The sequence below is a fragment of the Plecotus auritus genome (genome assembly GCF_963455305.1).
Source record: "Plecotus auritus genome assembly, chromosome: X".
Taxonomy (NCBI): domain Eukaryota; kingdom Metazoa; phylum Chordata; class Mammalia; order Chiroptera; family Vespertilionidae; genus Plecotus; species Plecotus auritus.
Genome location: NC_137784.1, coordinates 113,370,915 through 113,384,466, shown reverse-complemented (window position 1 = coordinate 113,384,466; position 13,552 = coordinate 113,370,915).

Sequence of the window (13,552 nt, the reverse complement as noted above, 5' to 3'; positions counted from 1 at the left end):
TCACCAGGTAGGGGAAGTTTTTGTCATTATTTCTTCAAATAGGTTTTCAATCTCTCTCTCTCTCTCTCTCTCTCTCTCTCTCTCTCTCTCTCTCTCTCTCCTCCTTCTGACACCATATTGTGAATGTTGGTATGCTTGAAGTTTTTCCAGAGGCTCCTTACACTATCGTCATATTTTTGGATTCTTTTTTCTTTTTGCTCTTCTGATTGGGTGTTTTTTGCTTCCTCATATTCCAAATCACTGATTTCATTCTCTGAATCTTCTACTCTACTGTTGAATCCCTGTAAATTATTCTTTTTTTAAAATTGATTTCAGAGAGGAAGGGAAAGGGAGATAGAAACATCAATGATGAGAGAGAATCATTGATCATCTGCCTCCTGCACACCCCACACTGGGAATTGAGCCCACAACCCAGGCATGTGCCCTGACCAGGAATTGAACTGTGACTTTTTGGTACATAGGTCAATGCTCAACCACTGAGCCACAGCAGCCGAGCATGTAAATTATTCTTTATTTCAGTTTGCATATGCTTAATTTCTGACTGGTCCTTTTTCATTTTTTTGACATTCTCACTAAGATCCTTGAAAGTCTCACGAAGTCCCTTGAAGCTCTCATTTAGATTGTTTTGAACTCTGTATCCAGTAGTTTGCTTGTTTCCATTTCTTTCACTTGTGATATGTTTCTTTGTTTCTGCTCTATGTATTAGATAGAGCTGCTATGTCTCCTGGAATTGGTAGAGTGGCTTTGTGTAGTATGTGTCCTGAAGGGCCCAGTCGTTCAGCCTTCCCAGTCTCCTGAGCTGGGCACTCTAAGTGTACCCCTGTGTGGGCTGTGTGCACAGTCTTGTTTTGTTGAGCCTTGATTTCTATTGATGTCACTGGGAGGAATTGATCTCCAGGCCAATTGGCTGTGAGGACCAGTTGCAACTGCAACAGAAGAGCTGCTGTGCAGGAGACACCCATATGGAGCAGGACTTGCTTCAGTGGGGCTTTGGTGCTCACTGAGTCTGCCTCTTGAGTGTGTCGCTTGTTCATATGTAGAGTTGTAATCTGGTATTGTATGAAGCTGTCCACGGGGTGCACTGGCTCTGGGGCCTCCTGGGAGGTGCAAAGTCAGCCGCTGCCTGGGGCCACCTGGCAGGAGTTACAGAGAGATCTGCAGATGGCTGCTACTTGTATAGGGCTTAGAAGTGCCCAGGCAAGGCCGAGCTGTGAAGCAAGGCAGGCTGGTGCTAGTGCCAGGTCTTGGGCCTTTTTTATTGATAGGTTTGGGGCACACTGATGCCAGCTGCTGCTTGTTTGAGAGATTTCAGGAAATTCTGAGCCATGACAGGCCATTCAGATGGAAAAGCCGCTGCAAACAGCTTGGGTAGGACTGCCAATTGGAAGGGGCAGGATCTCAGAGAATCACCAAGGCAGAGTGAACAGTGTGCGCCAAGCTGATGGAAACTCAGATATGGCTTCCAGTCAGCTTTGTGATGGGGGCAGTCCCAGCACAGGAATAATGACTCCTGTGAGCAACTTCATCTGGGAGAAAGCTTCCCTTGTATTCCTGCCTCAATGCCAGAAAATCCAGTTCCTCCCTATATTTCCCAGATCCCCCAAAGCCACCTCCCAGCACTGGAGCTCAAAGGAAGCTGGACCATGTAAGTTTGTGCACCAGCCCTTTAAGAGGAACTGCCTGGGTCTCCAGCAGCCACTGTGTCACTCAGCCACAATCCCTGCTGATTTTTGCAGCCTGAAGTTATAAGGACTTCTCTTCCCAGTTCTGAAATTCTGGGCTGGGGGTCTGAAACCTATTGCTTCTTTTAAGAGGCCTCTGCAGCCAAGATATCCCATTTTTTTAAAAAATGCCACATGTGGGTATTGGACCAGCCTATTTTTCGCCTCCGCCCCTCCTCCCAGTCTCAGTGTGCTCTATTATTTATTTCTCTAGTTGTAGGACTTCCATTCAGCCAGATTTCAGGTGGTTCTGAATGATGGTTGCTCTATATTTTAGTTGTAATTTTGATGTGGGTGCAGGAGGTGGAGAGTACCAGCATTTACCTACACTGTCATGTTGGTTCTCTCTCTAGGCTCATCTTGTACTTTCACTGCCCTAGCCTTGGAATCTTCAATTTTGCTAAATAGCCCTAGTTCCTTTAATTGGTAACTGGTATTATAACCCAGCTCTGGGCACTAGGCTATAACATTTAGTTCATAATGGTAAAAACCAAGTGTCTTATAAGCTTTTAAAGAGTACTTATGGAGATGGAGTCTGAGCACTGTGGAAGCCACACTCCTCTTAAAAGGAGCCCCCTGAGGGAGCATCTGGCTTGATTCTAGTCCTTCTGTAGAGGAAACTAGAGCCCCCAGGATGTGCTGAGCTGCTGCTTCACCCAGATGGGGCTTGCCCTACTATGGGAGTCACTTTCAGTTGGGCAAATCTTGGCAGCTTTCTCAGTGTGGGGAGTGGGGGATGGCTCTCAACCCTGGAGGAGCCTGGGGCTCATTAGGAGGCAAAGGTCAGCTTTTCCCTCCATTGCTTCCTATATTTTTAATGAGCTCAATAGTAAACTATCTTACAGTTCAAGCTCAAAATATTGGGAAAGTTGTAAGTCAAACACAAGGAGCTCAAGTTCCTTTAGATTAATTTTGTAAGTCAAGTATGACTCTAAGAAATTGTATATCTTTTCAAGCAGGGTAGTGACATATTCATGTTCCTGTGTAGGGGCTAACAAGGTGACTGTTAACAAAATGACTCCTAAAGATTTTGCCCGGAGGTGATTGTTCGATTCCCAGTCAGGGTACATGCCTGGGTTTCAGGTTTGATCTCCAGTAGGTGGGGTGCAGGAGGCAGCCAATCAATGATTCTCTCTCATCATTTATGTTTCTGTCTCTCTCCCTTCCTCTCTGAAACAATAAAAATATAATAAAAATATTTCATTGTTGAGTTTAATATAGCTCTGTTGCTTGATAATTATAGCACACTACAGATTTTAACAACCTGGTGATTTAGCAAGACCTTCTCTGTTCGTAATATGTTCTTGCCTCAGGGTTATCATACACCAAGTAGTTACAGGTAGGTCCATATATTTGTGTACCATTTACTAATAAGGTGCTCCACTTACCTTCATTCTGATACTTTTGGTTACTATAATAAATGAAACAGAACCATTTGGTCTTTCAACAGGTTGTCTCTGCTCTCCTTTCACGTTTGCCTAAAGGTCCCTGTTATAAATTAGATATCGAGTTCTGTTGTCCAATATACTAGCAAATGACTTCATGAAAGTGAACTGCTACTCTAAGTGGAAAATGCAATAGGACTGAGTAAATCTAGTTGCAGTTTTAACCTTAAGATGATTTCAAACAAAACCCCAGGAACATGTGTTTGCTTCTCTCTCCTGCTTCCAAATCTGTGGAAATTTAAATAGGAATAGCAAACACTTAAATTGCATTATTTTAAAGATTGAAGGTTTGTGGCAACCCTGTGTTGAACAAGTCTATTGGCACCATTTTCCCAACAGCATTTGCTTACTTCTTATCTCTGTTTTATATTTTGGTAATTATCGCAATATTTCAAATGTTTCCATTATTATTATATTTGTTATGGTGATCAATCAGCAGCCATCAATATCAAGACCCTACACTAGCAAAAGGATTATGAGTCACTAAAGTCTCAGATGATGGTTTGCATTTTTAGCAATAATGTATTTTTAAGTTAAGGTATGTACATTGTCTTTTTGGACATAATACTTTTGCACACTTAATAGACTACAGTATAGTATAAACATAACTTATATATTCAATGGGAAACAAAAACTTCATGTCACTTGCTTTATTGTGATATTCACTTTATTGTGGTGGTCTGTAACCAAACCCTCAATATCTCTGAAGTATACCTGTATTGTGATTGTATTTTTAAAACATCTTTGTGACATATATGAAATGATATGATGTTTTAGATTTGCTTCAAAATATCCCATGATGTGTGGGGAAGGTATAGGTAGAGAAGATTTCTTGATAATTCTCAAAAGCTGATTAATGTATTCATGGTAAGAACATTCTACAAGGCATCTAGCAATATGAATTATTGGACTTTTAAGAAATGTGCACAAAACTTTGACTTGGGAATTTCTGTTTATTTACCATGAAATAATCATACAAGGGCAGAAAGCTATATGTATAAGAATGTTCATCTTAGCATTATTTCTTTTTAGACATTTATCACCCATGCATTCTGTAAGAAAAACAATGTTACTTTAACAAAATGAAATAGGAATCTCAGATGGATGAGAACATGAGATACAAACAAAACAAAATGGTGGCAGCTGAAGGGTGAAAACAGCTCAAAGGCCACTTTCCTATTTGTGGCGCACTTCAGTGGAATGGTTGGGAATCACCCTGACTCCCAATCCCTTAATTTCTGAATGGGGAATGAGAGAGTTCTAACTAGGCCACCTGATCCAAATATAGTTTATACTCTTTCCTCCAGATGTGGTACCTTAGTGAAATATCCTGATTACTCCCCAATGTTTACTCCTGTTCCCTGAGTTGGACCTTTTTCGGGCTTCTTTAGTAAAAGCTGCTGTTTCTGATGGTATGTTTACTTTAAAAAATAATTTCAACATTATAAAAAAGTTTCAAGGTTCCTACAAAAGACTCTTGTATTCCTTCACCAAGATTCACCAACTTGTGACATTTTGCCTCATTGTATCTACACACTTTTTCTGAACCAGTTAAAATGCAGACATAACACCCTTTACACCTAAACACTTTGCATTTTCTAAGAACAAAGACATTCTCTTATATACCAGTAACTACAATTGTAAAAAAAAGATAATTAACATTGACACAATAGTATCATCTAATATGCAAACCAAATTTAAATTTGGTTAGTAGTCCTCCATGTGTCCTTCATAGCAAGAATATTATTTTTTCTGAACCAGTATCCAATTCAAGATTGTCCATTATTTTTAGTTGTCATGTCTCTTTAGTTACCTTTAGTCTGGAACAGTTCTTCAGCCTTTTCTTTGTTTTTTAAGATACAGACTTTTTTGAATGTTATAGGCCAGTTGTTTTGTGGCATAGTCTTCAATCTGGGGTTCTCTGCTGTTTCTTCATGATTAGATAACAGCTGTTTGCAATAGCAAAATAATAGCAAAAACAAACCCTGGAAACAGCTTAACTGTCTAGTGATAAGAAAATGGTTGAAGAAACTATAGTACAACCACAAAATGGACCATTATACAACCAATAAGAATGAATACAATTTAGTTGTATATGAGACATTTAATATAATTTACATATATGCATAGAAACCTTTGAAGAGTTTACAAAAATATGATGGCCTACAGTTAATAAGATTAAGGGAGATTTAAAATATTTACTAACATGGATTTTGTAATTTTGGTATTATGAGTGTCAATTCTGTGAATAATCCTATATAATAAAGAGGCAATATGCAAATTGACCCTCACACCCTCACAAGATGGCTGCCTACGACCAGGCCAGCAGGGGGTTTAGTGAGGGATGATCAAATGACTGAACAAGCAGGCTGCGTGGGGCAACCAGGCCGGCAGGGGGTTAGTGAGGGATGACCAAACAACTGAACAAGCAGGCTGCATGGAGCAACCAGACCAGTAGGGGGGTTAGTGAGGGGTGACCAGGCCAGCAGGGGGGGCAGTTGGGGGCAACCAGGCCAGCAGGGGGGTTATTGAGGGGTGCCCAGGCTGGCAGGGGGGGCAGTTGGGGGCGACCAGGCCGGCAGGTGGGGCCATTGAGGGCAACCAGGCTGACAGAGGGGGCAGGTAGGGGTGACCAGGCCAGCAGAGGGGGGCAGTTGGGGGCAACCAGGTCAGCAGTGGGGGCAGTAAGAGGCAACCAGGCTGGCAGGGGCGGGAAGTTGGGGGTGATTAGGCTGGCAGGGGGGCAGTGAAGGGTGACTAGGCTGGCAGAGGGGGGCAGTTGGGGGTGACCAGGCCAGCAGGTGGGGGGGGCAGTAAGGGGTGACCAGGCAGGCAGGCAGGTGAGCGATTAGGAGCCAGTGGTCCAGGATTGTGAGAGGGATGTCCAACTGCTGGTTTAGGCCCAATCCTGGCAGTCAGACATCCCCCAAGGGGTCCTGGATTGGAGAGAGTGTAGGCTGGGCTGAGGGGACTCCCCTCCCCACCCCCGTGCATGAATTTCATGCAGCAGGACTCTAGTAAAAATATAAAAAAACTTTCAATAGTGACAGGATAGTTTTGTTTTTATATGTGAAGGATCACTGTATGGGAAAGGAAATGTTTATTACTTTCCTGTTTTAAAAAAGAATAAAAAGCAGTTATCTACCACAAATCATATAATTTCACTTAAATCACTTTATCTCATTTGCCCTTTAAGAAAAGCCAGTGGTTTAAGAGATATTATCCTCATTTTGACAGATGGTGTTGGGGCTGAGGCTGAGAGTTGGAAGGTATCGTGCTCAGTTACTGCTTACTAGTGGCAAAACTAGGCTTCAAACCCAGATCTCTTAGAACACAAAGCCTTACTTTCCCCATCTCACATTGCTCCCATGTGGCCCCTTTCAGCTGTCTTCTGCCTGACTCCATGTGGATATGGGGCTTGGAATTTTGACTACAATTCCCCAGCTTTTGGTCTCACCATCTTACCTCTGATTTTTATACATTTTATAAGTAGGCAAATGTCTTATTTTTTTCTACTAAAGAAGAATTATACATGTGTGTATACACACACATACACACACACATTTTGCTTTCTGATGTACTAGTACTTAAAAGCTTTGAGTTTCATTTTTCACAAGCAAGTTGGTTAATCAACTTTATTACCTCCTGACACCATGGCCTCAATTTCCTACTTCTCCCCTTTCCCCCTTTTATCTCCCTGGTGCCTACAGTTCAGCCCCCCTAATATCTGAGGGTCTTTGCCAAGGAAAGACCAGATTTTGTATGGATTCCTATTAAGTCTTTACTAGTGGGGTGGAGTTTGGTAGAATGTTTGTGTAGGGTCCCAGCTGATTGAAGGACTTTTCAATCTTGATCCTGTCATCTGATGTGCTTCTTATATTCTTGGGTCATTTGCAAAAGCAGATTAACAGAGGACCATGTGATGGTGCCTGGACTGTCGGGGACCTTAGAGTCTAGAAGTCAAGAAAGATAAGAACTGAAAACGAACCATTGGCTTTAGCAATAATCACTGGTGATCATTGCTGTAGGGGTTTTAGTGTAGTTGAGTGAAGTAGAGCAGTATAGATAGAAGTGATTCGACTTTTAAGAAAATTATGAAACAGAATAAAACTAGAAGAGAACACAGGAACAAGGTACAATGTATCAGGGAATAAGAATGTGTTTCCTCTTTCAATCCTTAAAAGTCTATGTGTGGAGTACTACTTTAACCTGCATTTTAAAGATGAGATAATGAAAGTGGAAAGATTTAGTAACTTAGTCAAGGTTACATGTAATCCGAACCAAGGCCACCAAAATTTAGAATCTATGTTTATATATTTTTTCCTATTTATATCTTTAAATTTATCTTTATTGTTGAAAGTATTACAGATGTCCTCTTTGTCCCCCCCAACATTGACCCTCTCCACCCCGCCCCTGCCCCATATGCTTATGTTTTAATAGTTTCTCAGTATACTGGGAAGGACAAGTAAAAAGGATTGAAGATTGATGTGGAGAACTTGAGACTAAACACCAATGTGTGTAGTAGCATCAGTCTGCACTGTGTGGTTTCCTTTATTAGGTCATCTTCCCCAGATGTAAGTGGTGGGTGAACTCTGGACACAGGGGAGGTAAAGAATTAAGAGAAGTGGGAAGTTGAGGCCAGTTGTATCAAGAGGTAATGGAGGTGATTAGCCATCTTATCCAAACTGAATCATTAAGAAAGCAAGGCCAAGCCCTGGCTGGTGTGGCTCAGTTGGTTGAGTGTTATCCCATGTACTGAAGGGTGGCTGATTCTATTCCTGGTCAGGGCACATATCCAGGTTGCAGGCTCGACCCCTGGTCAGGGTGCTGAGATCTATGTTTCTCTCTCACATTGATGTCTCTCTCCTTCTCTCTCTCTCTCTAAAATAAATAAAAACATATTTTTAAAAAAAGAAAGCGAGGCCAAGAACTGCCCAATAAATAAAATGAAGGGACAAAGAGTCTGATAAACATGGGTACAGAGTGAAAGAAGTTAGGAATCTGGGCAAAAGTTAAAAAGTAAGTCAGAGAAAGATAAACATCACATGATCACACTCATTTGTGGATTATAATGAACAACATAAACCGATGAACAAAAACAGATCCAGAGACAGAGAAGCATCAATCAGATGCTCAAACCTCAGAGGGAAGGTAGGGGAGGGTGGGGGTAAGGGTGAGAGATCAACCAAAGGACTTGTATGCATGCATATAAGCATAAGCAATGGATGCAGACAACAGGGGGTGAGGATGAGGGCAGGATTGGGGGGGGAGGGACAATGGAGGGACAAGGATACATTTGTAATACCTTAATCAATAAAGGAAAAAAAAAACTAAAAAAAAGAAAGAAAATCAAACAGTAGAATCCAAACTAGCTTATCAGTAATAAGAATAGAGAGAATGGATCCAAAAGACAGAATAATAGATTCTGAGGAACTCAGCAAGTAAATGCAGATATCGAAGCAGACCAATTGTAGCACTACCGACTGATGGTGTCATCAACAAATAGACAAAATTCAGGATAAAATTCAGGTCAGGACAATTTAGTTTGAGACACAGGCTTGAATAGCCAGCAGTTTGGATAAAAATGTCTAGGAAACTCAGCATGGAGCTTCAGTGGGTAGAGCAGACTGTGGATAGGGTTTGGGGCTCTCAGTAGAACACACATGAGACAGCTGTGGCAGATCATTGTAACAAGTGAGAAAAATACAAGATGGCAAAGACCAGAACACTATGGAATATTTCTATCAGGATAAGGAGAAGAGTCAGGAAAGGAGTGGTCTTGAAAGAGTGGTACAGATAAGGGAAAATAAGGTAAGAGAGTTTCGGGGCGGGGGGGGGGGCATGAAAGGGAAAAAAAAATATGTGACTGTTTCAAGCTTTTTGTCAATCTTTTTAGGAAGTGGCCTACAAACAGTTGGCTGCATTTCCAAGTTTCATGGAATGGAGTGACCCCAGTTACTAAATTCTATAAAGGCTGCTAAATCTCTCTCCTACCCTGCCTTTTCCCAAGGGAAAGAATATCTGCTAAGGCTTTTTCCTAAGCAGCATGTTTTCCTTAAACCCTCTCCCTGCCCTCAGCCTCCAACCCCAGCATATTGGATAGCCTCCCTAAGCTGTTTGGGCACACAGGATAGGCTGAAATGCTTAACAACTCTTCTAAGGGAGGTCCAAAGAGACAGTTGTATTTGAAGATAATGCCAAAATTCCAGCTCTGATCTGCAAACTTTCAAGAAATTGCTTATCTTTTGTGTTATCTGAGAACATGAGAGGAGGACCCAGAGAATTATTGCTTCCTGGTAATACTAAATCAATACTAAATATAGAACATAAGCCTATTAGGCTTAAGGATCTGGACTATTTGTAAATAAGCCTGTGTTAAATGGTCTGGCTAACCACTGAAATGAAAATACCAGCAGTCTCCAGGACCCCTACAGTTTGAAATTACAAAAAGAACTCTAATGTAGTCATCCTGTTTTGTTGCCCCTCCATAAAGACCTAATTATTTCATAAATATATGAAAAAAGAGTGAAAGATGACATGATTAAAGATTGAGTTACTGGTACAACATTAAAGATTATTTTTGTAATGTTATAGATCTGACAAATTTTTTAAAAAATAAAAGTTGTTTGGCTAATGTTATAAACACCTAATTAGCACTAAATGTGATTTTGAGAATTAGAAAAAAACGAATTTTCATGTGGCATCAATTCACCCTTGACTACATTCAATTTATTCTTTAAAAAATATTTTTATTGATTTCAGAGAGGAAGAGAAAGGGAGAGATGGAAACATCAATAATGAGAATCATTGATTGGCTGCCTCCTGCATGCCCCCTACTGGGGATCCAGCAACCAGGGCATGTGCCCTGACCAGGAATCAAACCATGATCTCCTTGTTCATAGGTCAACCCTCAACCACTGAGCCATACCCAGCCAAGCAGTTTATTCTTTATTTAGAAACTTTTATGTTGATTGACCAGTGTAATTGAATATTAGTCACTTTGTCAATAATTTATGCATTCATTGGTTGCTTCTTGTGCTCTAAGGCTGGAACCTGCACCGAAAGGTTGCCGGTTCCTTTCATGGTCTGGGCACATACCCAAGTTGCCGGCTCAGTCCCTGGTAGGGCACATGCAGGAGGCAGCCGATTAGCTCACATAGATGTTTCTCACTCTCCCTTTCCCTTCCTCTCTCTCTAAAAATCAATTCAAACATCTTTAAAACAAATAATACATACAGAACAAAACCTTTTAATTCAACCTTTTCACACATGAAATATAATGTCCAGTTTCTCAAAAATAATTAATATTCCACTTTGAGGTATATCCTATATGGTCTTTATATCAAAATCAAAGCCTCATCGAATATACTAAAAATGTGTATGATTTTTTTAAAGGTACCATATCTCCTTCCATTCAAAAGCACTCCTTTGGAGTGGGGAAGCTTAATCTCTATAGATGGATTCTTTTATACTTTATTTATTTTATTTTTTCAATAAATCTTTATTGTTCAGATTACAATTGTTCCTCTTTTTTCCCCCCATAGCTCCCCTCCACCCAGTTCCCACCCAACTTTCTGCCCTTACTGCCCCCCGCACTGTCCTCATCCATAGGTGTCCGATTTTTGTCCAGTCTCTTCCTGCACCCCCGACACCCCTTACCTCCCGAGAATTGTCAGTCCACTCCCTTTCTATGCCCCTGATTCTATTATATTCACCAGTTTATTCTGTTCATCAGATTTTTTATTCACTTGATTTTTAGATTCACTTGTTGATAGATATGTATTTGTTGTTCATAATTTTTATCTTTTACCTTTTTCTTCTTCTTCCTCTTCTTAAAGAATAGCTTTCAGCATTTCATATAATACTGGTTTGGCAGTGATGAACTCCTTTAGCTTTTTCTTATCTGTGAAGCTCTTTATCTGCCCTTCAATTCTGAATGATAGCTATGCTGGGTAGAGTAATCTTGGTTGTAGGTTCTTGCTATTCACCACTTTGAATATTTCTTGCCACTCCTGTCTGGCATGCATAGTTTCTGTTGAGAAATCAGCTGACAGTCATATGGGTGCTCCCTTGTAGGTAACTGTTTTTTCTCTTGCTGCTTTTAATATTCTCTCTTTGTCTTTTGCTGTTGGCATTTTAATTATGATGTGTCTTGGTGTGGTCCTCTTTGGATTCCTTTTGTTTGGGGTTCTCTGCGCTTCCTGGACTTGTAAGTCTATTTCTTTCACCAGGTGGGGGAAGTTTTCTGTCATTATTTCTTCAAATAGGTTTTCAGTATCTTGCTCTCTCTCTTCTTCTGGCACCCCCATAATTTGGATGTTGGTACGCTTGAAGTTGTCCCAGAAGCTCCTTACACTGTCTTCATATTTTTGGATTCTTTTTTCTTTTCCGGTTGGGTGTTTTTTGCTTCTTTTTATTTCAAATCTTTGACTTGATTCTTGCGATCCGCTAGTCTGCTGTTGGATCTCTGTATATCATTTTTTATTTCCGTCAGTGTATGCTTAATTTCTAGTTGGTCCTTTTTAATATCCTCGAGTGTCTCGCTAAATTTATCAGCCTTTTCTAGAATATTCTTGAAAAACCTTATAACCGTGGTTTTGAACTCTATATCCAGTCGTTTGCTTTCCTCCATTTCTTTCATTTGTGATCTGTTTCTTTGTCTCCGCATTTTGGCTGCTTCCCTGTGTTCATAGAGTGGCTTTGTGTGCTAGGTGTCCTCTAGGGCCCAGTGGCTCAGCCTCCCCAGTTACCTGAGGTGGACACTCTTGGTGCACCACTTTATGGACTGTGTGCACAGCCTTGTTGTAGTTAAGCCTTGATTGTTGTTGGTATCACTGGGAGGAATTGACCTCCAGACCACTTGGCTCTGAGGATCAGCTGGGAGAATTTCTGTGCTGGAGACACCCTTATGAAATAAGACTTGCAAAAGCCTCTGTGCTCAGCTTGGATGGGGCAGAGTCTCAGGGTGGAGCAGACAGCAATGGCTTCCCGTCAGCCCTGCCTTAAAAGGCCCCTGGGTCTCAGTGTCCTGCGGTAATCACTGCAAGCACCTCTGAGAGAAAGCTGCCCTTGAGTTTCACCCGCTGCCAGACAGTCCAGTTTCTTCCTGAATGAGTTTGGGTCCCCAGAGTCTCACCCAGAACTGGAGTTCAGAGCTGTCAGGAGCTTTTGTCTCCCTCCCGATTGAGAAAGCCAGCTGCGTCCTCAGTTGCCAGCCCTTTCCGCACACCACCTCAGTACCTCTGCCTTATGCAGCTCCTCTGAGTCTCAGTGTGCTTTTCTCTTTCCTGACAGTCCAGTTTCTCCCTGTATGAGTCTGGGTCCCCAGAGTCTCGCCCGGAACTGGAGTTCAGAGCCGTTGGGAGCTTTTGTCTCCCTCCCGGTTGAGAAAGCCAGCCGTGTACTCAGTTGCCAGCCCTCTCTGCGTGTGTGCCTCGGTACCTCTGCCTTCTGCAGCTCCTCTAAGTCTCAGTGTGCTTTTCTCTTTCCTTCTAGTTATAGAATTTCCACTCAGCCTGCCTTCCTGTGGTTCTGGATGATGTCCGTTTTGTCTTTTAGTTGTAGTTTTGAAATGGTTGTGCGAGGCAGCAGTTTAGGTGTTTACCTATGCCACCATCTTGGTTCCTTTTTTACTTTATTTTTATTGTTGACATTACAGATGTTCCCTTTTCCCCCTGCCCCATCCTTTGCCCACCTCCAACCAACCCTCTCCCTCGCTATAGATGCCCTTTTAAATTGGTACACTTTTTTTTTTAGATCAAAACTTTAAATGTATATACTCTTTACTTCTGGAGCTTTAGTCTAAGAAATTACTTGCATTAGAACATGAAGATATATGTGAGACATAGAACAATTCCAGTTCATTCATACACTGCGATACTGCTAAACAGAATGTGAGAAATCTAGTTGTATTGATGATACCTTGTAATGCTGTTCAAGTGAAGAAGACAAGGTGCAGGACTGTAGGTACAGCATGATCCTACTTGTGCTGAAAATGTGTTTGTTATATATGCACACAAGCATTTAGAAGGCTACACATCAAATACTGAGGAGTAGGCTTGTAGAAAAGGGAAATTTTCATATTTTGCTCTATATATCATTGTATAATTTAATTTTATACAATGAACACTTACTACTTTTTAAAAATTGAAGTAAAATTCACCCTTTTAAAGTGTATAATTTGTGGGTTTTAGTATACTCACAAAGTTGTATAACCATTACCACTATCTAATTTAAGACGTTTTCATCACCTCAAAAAGAAATACTGTACCTGTGAACAGCCATTCCTCATTCCTTCCTCCGCAGCCCCTGGAAACTACTAATCTGCATTCTGTCATTATGGACATGCCTATTCTGGACATTTCATATAAATGGAATCGTATGTGA